Source organism: Haliaeetus leucocephalus, unplaced genomic scaffold (assembly GCF_000737465.1).
Source record: "Haliaeetus leucocephalus isolate CR32 unplaced genomic scaffold, Haliaeetus_leucocephalus-4.0 Scaffold373, whole genome shotgun sequence".
Classification (NCBI taxonomy): Eukaryota; Metazoa; Chordata; class Aves; order Accipitriformes; family Accipitridae; genus Haliaeetus; species Haliaeetus leucocephalus.
In genome coordinates, this window is record NW_010972809.1 from 1,036,550 (window position 1) to 1,049,945 (window position 13,396).

At 37.8% G+C, this 13,396-nt stretch overlaps 1 protein-coding gene across 1 annotated transcript in view; it reads right to left on the reverse strand.

Moving 5' to 3' along the window:
• Positions 1-13,396, reverse strand: part of CDKAL1 (CDK5 regulatory subunit associated protein 1-like 1) — a 418,113-nt gene that overhangs the window by 298,007 nt on the left and 106,710 nt on the right. The window lies entirely within an intron of this gene.

Consider the following 13,396-nt stretch of genomic DNA (forward strand, 5'->3'; position numbering starts at 1 on the left):
CTTTAACTCTGAACTTCTGGGGCACAGAGTACCAGATATATTGAAGTTCTGCCGACTCAGCCTTGCAAAAGCAGAGGCTGCTGGCAGCCACACCACCAGGGAAGTGCTGCAGGTGGCAAAAGCTGGAATTACCTTTAAAAAAAAAATTAGCAGTTTCTGCATATCCTTGAAGCTTTATGTCCTTTAGTACATATGTGACAGGTTGTAGTAAGCTTCTAAAAATATTTCACTATCATTCTACATCTCCAGTTTCATGCTAGCCTTTCTTCAGCAACGATCTAAGGAAATCACAGTGGTGAGAGAGTTTTCAGAAGAAGCAGAAATTACTCCAAACCTACAGCAGCAATTTTGTCCTTTCTCTTCACCTTCCGCCACTACCTTCCTCCTTCAAGCATTTTTGCATTCTTTCTATTACTTTGAAAAAGCAAGACTTCTTTCTCTCCCTTCAAACTTGAAAATTTAATCCTATTCTTAATTTTTTTCTTTTTTGCATATATAGATCGTTTGATCACATATACTTGTCTCAACACCAGTGAAAGGAAATCTCTTGTAAATTCACTTGGAAGGGGACATTAAACTTCTGACAGATTAAAAAAAATGGAAATCAAAATCATTACAGTGAACTTTTATATAACCCACTTGACTCTTATTCTATTCCTCTGCTCTTTCTACACATATTCCTGTAGGTACTATAATATTCTACTGTAGTATTTGCGGCATATCTCTCCTTTATGTTTTGTCAACTGACCATTTATTCTACTTTACCTTCCCAGACTTCCCACTCTTACTTCTATTCATCTCTTTAAACATAAAAGTAGTGCAGTTTAGGGCATACTATTATTCTAATTAGTTTGTGAAATACTACACTGCCTCTCAGGTTCAAAGTCCAGGCAGGCTTCAAGTTACATGCATGCATGGCCAATGGTTGTAATATAAAACCTTGTTGATACAATGGTTAAAAAATGAAATTACTGTTGAATGAAAATTATTTAATCTGATTTTTTTTCCCCCCGAGAGGTGTAGTATGCTTCTCAGTAACAGACTACCTACAAAATTAAAAAAGGATCATCAAGAGAGGTTGTTCTTCTAGAAGCTATTATGAGCACACTTTTTTTTTTTTTTTTTTTTGGTAAATATAATGCACCGGGAAATTTTTTTCTATCAGGTAGGGAAGGTGAAGATCCAAAAAAGGGTACAGAATTTACATGGGCTAAACACCCGGAGCAGTACGTGGTACCAACAATATTGTTCTACTGAGTCATCAGAACAAAACCCCTGAAGGTTTCTATGCTGCGTCTGACATGGGACGTTCTGATAAAAAGTCGAGGATAACAAAGGAGCTAAGAACCAGCTCATTTTCTCTTGGACACCATCAGGGCAGCTGAGGAAGAAAAGCCACAGAGCTGAAAGGCAGCCAATATTCTGACCATCAAGGCTTCTTTGTTACTCAAAATCAGGTAACTACAACTACTGCATGAAAGAAAAAAAAACCCAAAAATCTTCTCAAGAGCCACTAAATATAGTTTTCATCATATGTGCACAGAAGACTGTCAGAAGCTATCAAACAAAGACAAGGGAACAAAATTCAATGAAGTAATTTTTTTAAAACAGTTAGCTGTTTCTAAGTGCTTTTTCCCTTATGGAAACACTACGAGAGCAGCCGCACTGTGCCTAGTTTTTGTCAGGAATTCTGCAATAGATAAGGACTATAGCATGGCATGATGAAACAGAAACAAGCAACAAAGAACAGAGCAGAAACAAAAAAGGAGGTTTAGCTCCTCAGTACCGGAACCTTCATTCTGTCCTAATTGCACTGTATCACGTTTTTATTAACCTTTTACTCTTTTTATTATTTTTTTTTTTAATTCTTCCCATAAACCCCAGTAAGCTCTTCCTAATCTAAAGAGATGAGGACTGTTTTATTTAATACCTATTCATGATCATAGTATCTGAATAGCAATAGAAGTAACATACTACACAGTATAATGTCGCTTATCCTCTCTGTTTAACCTCGTTTTTATAGAATCAGGGAAATGTAGGTTGGAAAGGACTTCTAGAGGTCATCTAGCCTAACCTCCTGCTCACAAGTGGACTACTGACAACATCGTTACCCAGCCAAGGCCAGAAAACTTGCTGTCACTTGTTATGTCTTCTGGCCTGATCAAGAAAAGCTTGGTTCCATAGTCTTTGCAGTTGCCTTTCAAGTAATTATAGACTACTATTAGATAATCCACTAGCCTCCTATGTGCCGGACTCATGACAGCCTGACCATTTTAGTAATCCTCCAACAGACCTGCTCCAGTCTCCTTGGACCTCTCAATTGCCTCCACCTGCACCCAAAACACAGTAATCCAGGTAAAGTCCCACCAAGTAAAGAGGAATAAATGCCCTCCCTCAATCTCCTGGTCACGTTTGTCTTATTCACAACTGAGAGCAACTCCTGAGAGGTGGTTCATGTCCTCACCATACGTCTCGCATTCTTTGCAACGGGCTACTTTGCCAACAGCCTTCTCTCAACAGATTATGAAGCTATGGTAGCTAACTCTTCATTAATATCTTTAATTTCTCATTGTTTTATACCACACCTGAAAGAGTGGTAAAGGCCCAAACAATTCTCAGTGGACTACATTTTAACATACATGTTTGTTGGACAAAAAAAATCTGGTTTCTGTATTGGTAGAACATCTTAATGCTTCTACACTCACACAAATTCATCACAGTTCCTGAAAGCAACGGACTCCTACGCTGTTTTAACTTGTTGCTTTAGAAGGACCTTGCACCACACGTTACCATACAAACTGAAGAGATATTACTATTTTCTTAAGAGACTGAAGCTTTGAGTCTGTGATTACATGTACAGATTCAACATGACGATGTATGATGATTATTTAAGAAGCTAATCCTACTTCTGAAGAGAAGAAATATGGTTTTGTCTTTTTCTGCTGAGGCATTTTTAATCACATTATCAAAAACAGGACAAAAATGAAATTCCCAGGTGACTTTGACAATGACCGCACTTTGCTTTTGCCTGTACACTGCTGGAAAAATTCTCCACTCAGTTGTTGTCACTGACGCTTAAGCATGGGAAGGGAGAAAATGCTATTAGAAAGCAGGAAGCTCGAAAGCGCATCAAGCAGGGTAAGATGGCTTTAGTGCTCTCCCACTGTGAGGTGGGACCGATCGGAGTAGCTACATCTGCTCACCACTAACAATTTATGCAGCATGCTTGCTTCCATTCCGGTTTAGGCTTTTTTGATGGGTATGGCTGGGAAAACATCTGCAGGGGGAGTGCTGAGAGAAGGAAGAGAAAGAGACAAGCCCCTCAAAGTAGCTCCAAAAAATTAACACCAGTTTAGTCATCTAAATCTAGTTCAAAATGTATTATTTAAAGAGCTAAAAACTGTAACTTCTATCAGAGCTGGAGGAATAATTTCTCTAAGCATACTAGCTTGCCTAGGAATGTTTCCTAAAATAACCTAAATTCTAGTAGTTTTCACAATAGATATATTCTACAAGTTCAATACACTGCGAGGCATTTCATAGGGATAATAATAAATGTATGGGCTCATGAAAGTTTTAGGTCACATGCATAACTGAAAGGTCAGAACAATTTAAAGGATTCAAGCAACAAACATTAACTCCTATGCCTTAACACTAAACATTTCTAAGAAACAGCAATCCAATGTGGCTTGAAAATATACATATATATATATGCACATGACAACCACTACTTTACTCCCAAAGCTCTATTTCCTTTTTTTTTCTTCCAAATTTCCCGTAAACTTTAATTCTTATGGATCAATACCACCATCTTTATAGCACCTTTTTACCTGTCCATACACAAAGAAGGAATATTCTATTTTTGAAGAAGCAGCAGACTCTAATACTACACAGTACTAAGTTTGCAGCATATAATCAGCAGCAGTAACTATTTGAGCACAGTAAACCACATATAACACTTTACCAGGATTTCAGTTTTATCTCCCATCCCAGCTATCAGGAATATCAGGAGAAAGGCCTCATTGCAGTGTGCTATTATCAGTGGCTTTTTAAAGATAAGAATCTATCATGAGAGCAAAGAATAATTTTTAAAGGTTATTTTGCAAGTCCTATGCACAATGAGCTAGGTGCTTTACAGATAAAGTTTCTGTAACATTCTCTAACCTTTTTCTCAGTCCCATTTCTGATGAGTGATCACCCACAGGTCTGTACAGGAAACGGTGGCAGACTCCAGCTGCATGTTCCTGGGGCTCCAAACTTTCTTTGTATGACAGATTCATGCCCTTCGTAAAAGAAATCCATCTGCTCCTACCAGGAGTTTCAAAGAAATTCTGTTCTATAGTTCTCAGACACTGCAGAATTTGAGAGGATGGGAGAAGTGCTAACTGCACAACTTACACCTCTGAAATTTGCTTATATTTTTCTTCCAAATTTCCATAGTGACTCAAGTACATTTTTCAGACTCTGATTGCACTAAGTGTATAATATGTTTTCTTTTAAACACCACTTCATTAATAAGCGTCATGATTTTTTCCTACCATAGCCTATATGCAAAGATTTAAAATGTTAAATAGGTAATTCTTACAGTGATTGAGCCTTTATTCTGAACAGTCTACACACAGGAAGATCTTCCCCTGCCATCAAGCAGAAGTTTGTTTTTAAACAGGTGCCAGAGGGAGTCAGAACTTTTCTTTTAAATAAAGCTCAAACTGGGAAATTGAGCACCGTGCTCCCTGAAGCTCCTTTCAAAATCTGAGCCCCATTCACCAACTTTTCACATCTCTTGCTAGCGGACAACACACTCCAGGTTTCTCTAGCACTCAGGGGAGCAAAGTGTGTGTTAACCTTATTTGAGACAATACAGAACTCTGTATCTGTAGGACATAGGCCCACCTATATCACCAGAAGGCTGGTTAAATTCTTCAGTAAGGAACAGTAAGCAAGTATTTAAATATGTTACATGCATACTTATTTCAAAATACACTACAGAATTATGGAAGTAAAAAGGTAAGTTCTGCATCGCTGCTACCAGCAGCTAAACTAGACGGATTTTTTTTTTTTACAGTATCTTAGATTTAACAGTATGAAACACTAAGAAGCGAACACCTTAGGTCGCTTACCGGGTTTTAATAATCCCTTTCCATGGAGCTACACAGTGCTGCACTGCTCACTTGTGCCTTTTTTTTTTTTTTTTTTTTTTTAAATTAAAGCTCTTACCCTGTTGTGTGCCCTGATCATGGGTCAAGTGAAGGCCAGATCTACTCTGATGACCTTCCGAATACTTAAGAGCCTTCACTCCCAACGCACTCTCCTTAAAATGTTGTTACAGCAACATTCTCCGTCCCCACTCCCATGAGCATACCAAAAATTACTCTTACTTTCCGCCTCCGTTCACAATATATATCAACTTACAGAGTACCCACTTACTCTATGATTTCTGCCAGTATTTGCCACTTTCTGAAAAAGCTATCAGATGTTATATGCAAGAGCATCTTCCCCCTGACGGGAATTAGGCAGGCTCAGACAAAACCCTACGTGTAAAGCAAGGTTAGCTTAAAGAGATATTGTACTATTATACTTATTTTCTAAATTATTTCCCGCTCTACAAAAACAGTGGTATCTAAAATAACACTGAGATGGATAAACTGTGTTTCTACCCAGTTTGAAATGTCTTCAGTATCAGAAAATCACAATGTCAATAACACAGATACCAAGTTAGGAAACACAGAAATAGAACATAATTATTTGCTGCAGCAAACTTATCTCATACTGTGCCTCTAACAACTTTTTCTTTAAAAAGTAACTCAGAAGAAAAAGTAAGCAGATAAATATTTTACGATTCATACATTAGCTTTATCAATTTTAAAGCACAAAACCAGAGAATGTGTGGTGTTCACAATGAATTATAATATTCAGTAGAACTGCTCAAGCTCTAAAAGTACATGAATAATTTCAGAGTTTGCACATAACTCTCAAAAGTTATAAATTTTAAAAAGCGACATCCTTCATTTCATATTCTGTATTCTAAACAGTGTGCATTTGACCTTGACATCAAAATGGGCAACGATACTCTCTGCATTTTCAACTTACTATACAGTTTAACTAATATGTTACAAACTATTCCCACTGTATTGGTATCCCACATCTTGATATTAGAGAATTTGCAACACATTTATTGGATTTAATATTGACCAATACAACCCAAAATGTTTTAATTTTTATAATGAGTTTTCTTTCTGCAAAGCTGGGCATAATAGAAAGGATGCATAACTTGAAAAGAAACCGTTCAAGATGTCAAGTTGCCCCAGAATAGTATTGCCTGTATGTTACTACACAAGGAAGTCATATAGTGCTAATTTAGAGAAATCACTGCTGAAGCTATGGACTATAGTCAACATCTATCCAGCTGTCTTCTTCCAGAATTTATCCAACCCACACAACACACACTTCAATTCCTAATCGTACCACAGAAAGTGCTTGGGAGCTGTTTGAAAGCCTATATTCTCCTTCCTGTTGCTCTCAGACTCCCCAGCTATACGTACCCTTCCTTCTATAAATGCAGCACTTTACCTGCCACGCGACCATCGACCAGTATTTCAGAAACAGCATAAATACCAGACTGGCAGTTCTGTACAAGCCCAAGCAACACTGGATGCTTTTTCCATGATTATCAACAACAGTTTCCTCTATGGACTATAAATTATGCTCTCGTATCTTTTGTCTAGCATACAGTTCTCTCTAGGATAAAGAGAGCTTCTGAATAAATTAACAGGCTGGAGCATCACACTTTGTTGTTGTTGTTGTTTCTTTTAGTATTAACCCAACATTAGCATTCTCCCAGTCTGATGGAATTATCTCAGCATTCCAAGATTTGTTAAACTTGACATCCATCAATTATTACCACAACCTATGGCATTTAAAAAATCTAACAGTTTTATGCACTTTATATAAGCATGCATAGGACATACTAAGGGCATATAATAAACATACTTCTTTAGTATATCATTAGTGCCACTTCAAAATTGGTAGGATCTCTCTTTTTAGTTCTAATGTACATAGCCTTCCCGGTATTCTCTAGGGCTCCCCTCCACAGATAGTCCCTTAATAAAATTAGCTTCTCTTTGCCAAAAATCGAGGTTATGTAGCCCTCATTTTGTATCTTTTTCCACTTTCCCCCCCTCCGTTTCCTATGTATATTTAAAAAAAAGCTGCCTTAACATACCTGATTAGACCTTTATTCCATATTACCCACCCTTCTTGATTACAGAATTGGGGACTAGTGAAGGAACTGTTCCAACACAAATCTCCACTTAGTCTAAATTTTTCTTCTTAGATAATTTTACCTGTTTCTTTAGTTCTTTCTGAATGTTAAACATGTTATTTGCTGAGATAACCCCCACTGAAGAGAACCAGCTTCATACAGTCACTAATCCTTATCAAATTATCAGTTTGAAATCCATTTATGATTTCACCTTTACCAGACACAGTCAGTTCAAAAATAAATATCATCTCATTTTGGGTAGAACAATGCTTATGGTAAAAACAGACACTTAAATGTGAATGTTTAAAGTTTTCCGAAAAACACTGTTCAGTCTGGAAACCAGATGAACAGTCCAAACAGGTCAGAGGGACAAATAGTCGCGTAGGAAGGCACCTTGTTACACTGAACTTCCATTTGTCAAGCAAATCTCACTCCAGCAGAAGTTGCCCATCTGTTGCGTATAAAAATAGCAAAACCAGTTTGTTTGCATTCCCAGTAAAACTAATCAATGGTGGGGGGAGAGCAAGATACATCTCTGTTTACAAGCAGGCTTCCTGGAAGAGTGAAGTGGAAGTTACTGTGGTCAAGGACTCCTCAGCACTGATAGTGGGAGGGAAGCAAGGGAGGGGAGCTTGCCAGTTTTACTGAAAATCACCTCTGTTTGCTATGATAACGGCATGAAAATAGAGAGGGTCTTACTAAATTCAGTAAAAGAACTGTATCAAAATAAGATCATACAGTCATATGGGATGAATTTAAGAAATTTTCATAAAATCACTACAGATCATGGCTTTACTTGAAGACAGAAGAAAACCTCTCTCTTTAGGAAGCTGAGGAAACTACTGTTTGTCCAAGGTTAAAAAAAAGGCACTCTTGGTAAAGAGCAAAACTAACAGAATTACAGACTGAAAGTTCAGTTGCTGTTTTCCAGCTATTTAACAAGTCATTTTCTTTGCAAGAAAAATCTGATTTTTGCCTTAAATATCATGTGCCTGAGAAGCTAACCAGCTAAATATTCCCAGGTACTTCTAACACACATCTAACAAGCACTGTTTAGAAAATAGTCCAAAGATACTACACCATTTCACAAGAAACACAAACACCACTGTATGGTATCAAGAATTTTTAAGCACCACCTGCAGCAACTAGAAGCAACAGAGCAGCAAAACTTCTAATTACCTGCTTTAAAAAAAAAAATGCACAAAACTTAAGATTACCACAGGTAAGTAAGCCCCAATAGAAAAAGGTCATCTTTTTATTACTTCTGTTATCCCAAACCACAGTTTCAATTAAGGATTTAACATACTCGAATGGACAACACAACATTTATGACTCAGTATTCTAAAGAATCAACAACCTCTCCTAGAGGAGGGCAATTACCAACCATCAATTATCTGAACATTATTAGTTCATGCTATCCCTCTCAGAAACCTGGAGTTACCGATGCAGGATTTCAGACACCATTACTTCCACAAAGATTTCTGATAGAGTGAACTTATCTCAAGCGGGAGAAGTAAAGGCTGGAAAGCCAATCCACATAAAACACAGAAATCTTGTATATATGAGCCTCTGGAAAATTTGGTCTTGTTTCTATCAAAGCAGTACTTACAATAAATTGAATGTGCTGAACAGGCTAAAGACTCATGACAGACATCAGATGATTTTGAACTATGGTTATGAAGGTCAACATTTGATCTTGAACTCTGCTATTAGAAGACATCATTATCAAAGCAAAAGCGCCTAAGTACCAAAGCAACAGAGATTCACTAAAGAGTATTGCTTACTAAATAAGAATTAAATTGAGCTCTGAGATATCTAGGGAAGCATGAAGATACTACCACATTAAAAAAAAAAATCATGGCATATGTAAAGTTTTAGTTATAAGAAGTACCAGATACTAGAAATCTTTCTTTTGCAGTATTTATTATGTGCACACATACTTTCACGAGTGTAAAACAGTGAAAATGTGACGGGGGGGCTGGGAGGGGGGGAGTAATTTCCTCACACAAACATATTACCTGATTTTTAAAAAGTATAGTATGCTACGTACCAGAGTAATACTGCAAGACATACAACAGAAGCTGAAATAAGAATTTCTAGTTTATCAGAAAGATGTTTTAAACAACCAACAATCAATCACTTTATTAGTCTCAATACAAGTTTTCAGCATTTGTTTTCTTCTTCCCCAAAACTTGTGATACATTAGGATTGCACTGTTGCAGAAGCTAATTTATGTCAATTTGCTTTTGAACTGGGGCCTCAAAAGTGAAGCTTTCTGTGGGCTGACTGATGGGGTCTCGGCTGAATAATTCACATAAGCCAGGTCAGAATTCCTTACCTCACAACAAGGTGGATCTGTCCGTGTTAAACGGTTTGGCTATTTACAATAGTAACGTGGAGGGGACAACCCCATACCTTGGCGGCAGAGCAGACAGCTTCTGGAATGCCGCTCAGCAGCTCAGACCTGGAAGCGTTTACATATGAAACTCGCTGTGAGCTGGGAACCCTTTTATCAGACTATAGATAACCGAGAATAAACTTACAATATGGAGTAGAAGAGTACTTTGTAAAATCTTATATGAAAACAAAACCGCTATCCCTCAGACAGCCTCTCAACAGTACTGTATACATTAGCTAGCCTCAGGGAAAAAAATTCTGAGATCAACCTCAACTGGTAAAACAAAACAAGACGTCATGTCAGTATGCATTTGCACGTTTAGTACGTTCTTGTGTTGAACGCACTATGATCTGATTTATTATCTTAAGTTTATTAGACAAATTTAAGAGACCTTGAACTCTTCTTGTACTAATTAAGGGCACCTACTGTATTTGAATTGTGTTGCTTCTCACTTGTTCTCCTTCCCCTTAAAATAGGGTCTTAAGTACTCAGCAGTACTTAGAAAGGACTGACAAACAAAAAACCCTCAGTGAGCAAGCAATCCAAATGAAGGCCTTTGTAAGTCTGTGTACAGAATCTATCTACAGGAATATCGCTAGTACAGCTACCAAATACCTTGTGTAACAGTGTATTTTATACCATCAACATCTGAAAATTGGGGCTGGGGTGTGAACACCAAGACCATTAAAATACTCCTTTTCCAGCAGCAATAGAGTATGTCTAGGTAACACACAATACCTATCGCTTAAAATTTCAAGTGCTCTTTTAAATACTAAATCTCCTCATACCTATCTGGTTAGTTATTATCCACTTCTCACAGTTGCACATATCTTGGTAGAGACTCAAATGGGCTGAAGGGGCAATAAAAGAAGAATTATTATACCTGAAGTCTTTACTGTGGATCCTTTAATCTACCTAAATCAACAGCATTCTCTGTTAACACATCTGATCTCCATTCCAACCCTTGCAACGTTTCATCCACTTCTACACCGAAGGAAGAAAAGGGGGCAGGAACAAAAAAAGCCTGATCTTCCATCCAAAGTAGTTATTGCTTTAAAGTAATCAAGGATTACTGATATAAAACAAAACACATCATTGCAGCACATAGAAATATGTGCTGGTAGCTGGATGAAAGACTATCTCAAGCATTTCTCATTTATACTCAAAGTTATTTGTTATGCTGACTTCAATAAAGATGATGTAACTATTAAGTAAAATGTAAGAGTGTACTGAGTTTATTAAATGAAAGCTTAAACGCAGAGGCTTCTCATTCAACCATTTTTCATGAAAAATCCATATTTAAAAAAGACTTTAGCACTGCAAGTCACTCATTCTGTGTTGTCTTTTCTCTTTGTTCCCCCTTCCCAGCAGCGGAGATTGTACGAACGTTTCCAAAGAACACTTTAAAGACTAGTTCATGCGCTTTTGCTGGAAGTTCACCATTTTACTGTTTTACTTCTGAATTGCTTTGCATAGCTAGAAGGCTAACTGAACTTACCCTTACTGTTAGTATACCAGGTACACAGAGGAAGATACTTAACATGGAATCTTCAGTACTCTGTGTTAGAGTGCCATCCATTTAAGACCAAGGTTCTTGTGCATTGTACTTCCCTGAGATTTTTTTTTTTTGGAGGTGGATGAGGAAGCGAGCATCATTTAAAACAAACAAACAAAACCAAACAGTAAATAAATCTAAGAGTATGTCGACAGGAGGTTGGCCTGCCAGCCACTACCAGCACTCAGGTGTGCCAGGCCAAGAAAGGGAAATCAGAGGGCACTGGGGTAAGCCAGTATAAGGCAGAAGCAGCAGGTGATACAGGAACAAGCAGAGCAGAAGAGATGTAAAGGATGGCCAAGAAGGCAAGGTATGGGGGGTAAATTGATTACAGGAAATGTTTAGCAATTTGCCAATGCCTAGGAGATCTGTCATCCTGTTGCTTTATTATCGCCATGGCATTTAGTATTATAAAATAAGTTAAAAACCCAAGAAGTTGCATAACTATTTCCCACAGAGCAGGGCAGTCATCTTCAGTGCAAAGCAACAAAACCAGGCTGTATCTCACACATTCAGTTAGACTGCTGTGTGATAACTGTACGTAAATAAGCCCCCAGACTTCACATAGTTCTCAGAACACATACATGCGACTCGGAATACCAAGTGCTCTAAATTTCACAGTTCAACTGATGTAACGGACTGAACATTTTTTAAGATTACAGTAGGCAGAATTAAAATTACTATCAAAAAGAGTTTTAAGACCATATCCATGTTATTTCAGAACTGTGTATTACATGCTCTCAGCCTGATTTAAAACATTTTCATTTAGGATGTTTGCGTTTTCACTAAGTGGTTATCTGGTCTGGATCTGTCAGCAATTACTTATCACTGTTTTAATACTGCAAGTAGCTTCAGTCAACACAGAGCATTTTTCCAAGTTACATATCAAACTAAGAACAAGAACAATAAGTGTGTGATAAGAGACAACTCTCATGAGCTAAGGTTAACAGAGTAGGACTTCTCATGTATGTATTAAGGCACTAATATTTTACAGAAATTTTGTTTGCTACATAAAAGCAGCGCTACTGGAAAAAGAATATTAAGCCCTGCAATAATTGCAAAAAAATATCTTGCAGAACAATTAAATTACTATATATTTGTTTATCTCAAAGTATAAGCACACTGTGCAAACTATCAATTTCTCAAAATGCATTTTTCCTGTAACTATTGACTAATTATAAAGGGACTGCCCAATCGTATTCTAGTGCTGCACGTACAGCAAGGCAACCAAAAGCAGCATGTACTTCATCCCTGCAATTCATTACACTTTCCCACAGAACACACTGCCTAAAAGCCCAGATCCTCCCACCTTACTACTTACTTTCCTTCACTCCACCTTTTTGACTTTCTCTACCTGTGCTACATTTTGCCAACCGAAAGAACAGTGCAGTATAAGCGCTTTCTGCTGTTGAACAGAGAAATGTATTTACTCCCACGTCTGATCACAGGACAACAAAATCTCTTGGTGCGTTTTGTGCTGGCGGTTGCCTTTCTGCACGGGAGCCGGCCCTGCCCAGCCCCTGAGCGAGAGCTGTCGGCACTCCAGGAAAACGATGAGGCTCAGAGCAAAAGACAAACAAGTAGAGACTATGAACAGATGCCTAATGAGGAATTCAACTGAAGGGGGAACAGTAAGTTGTTAAAACTCAAAGAAAGGGTGGCCAGAGTTACTTCCTTTTGACCCCATCAGCAGACAGGTTTTTGTTTGTTTTTAACATAGAGAAATGCAGAATTTTTATCCAGTTGCTAACCTCTGTGTCATACATTTGCCTCCTACCTTCTCTCCACTCCCACTCAGGAGTGGCCAAAAATGGTAATTATAATTTGTTGTAGATAAGCAATTAAAAATGAGAGAAGTTATGATCACCTTTGTATGAAGTCAACACACCACTGGTGCATATGCAAAACTGAAATTTCCAGTGGGGCCAGCTGCTGAGAGTCATATCCAGCAATGACCATTTTCAAACGGATCATGTTCCTTATTTGTGTTGCTTGAAAACAAACCCTTCAGAAAAAAAATTCAGGTGAAGAGCATAATTTCTCATCACCACCATGAAAACCTGTGCCTAATCGGGAACTTGTAAGTGCTTAAATTTTGTCTTGCAGATTTGATAATCTGTCCTCTAGAGAACTGCATTTCTAGAGTTTGTGGTTTATCATTAAGGAGAAAACAGAGAGCAGA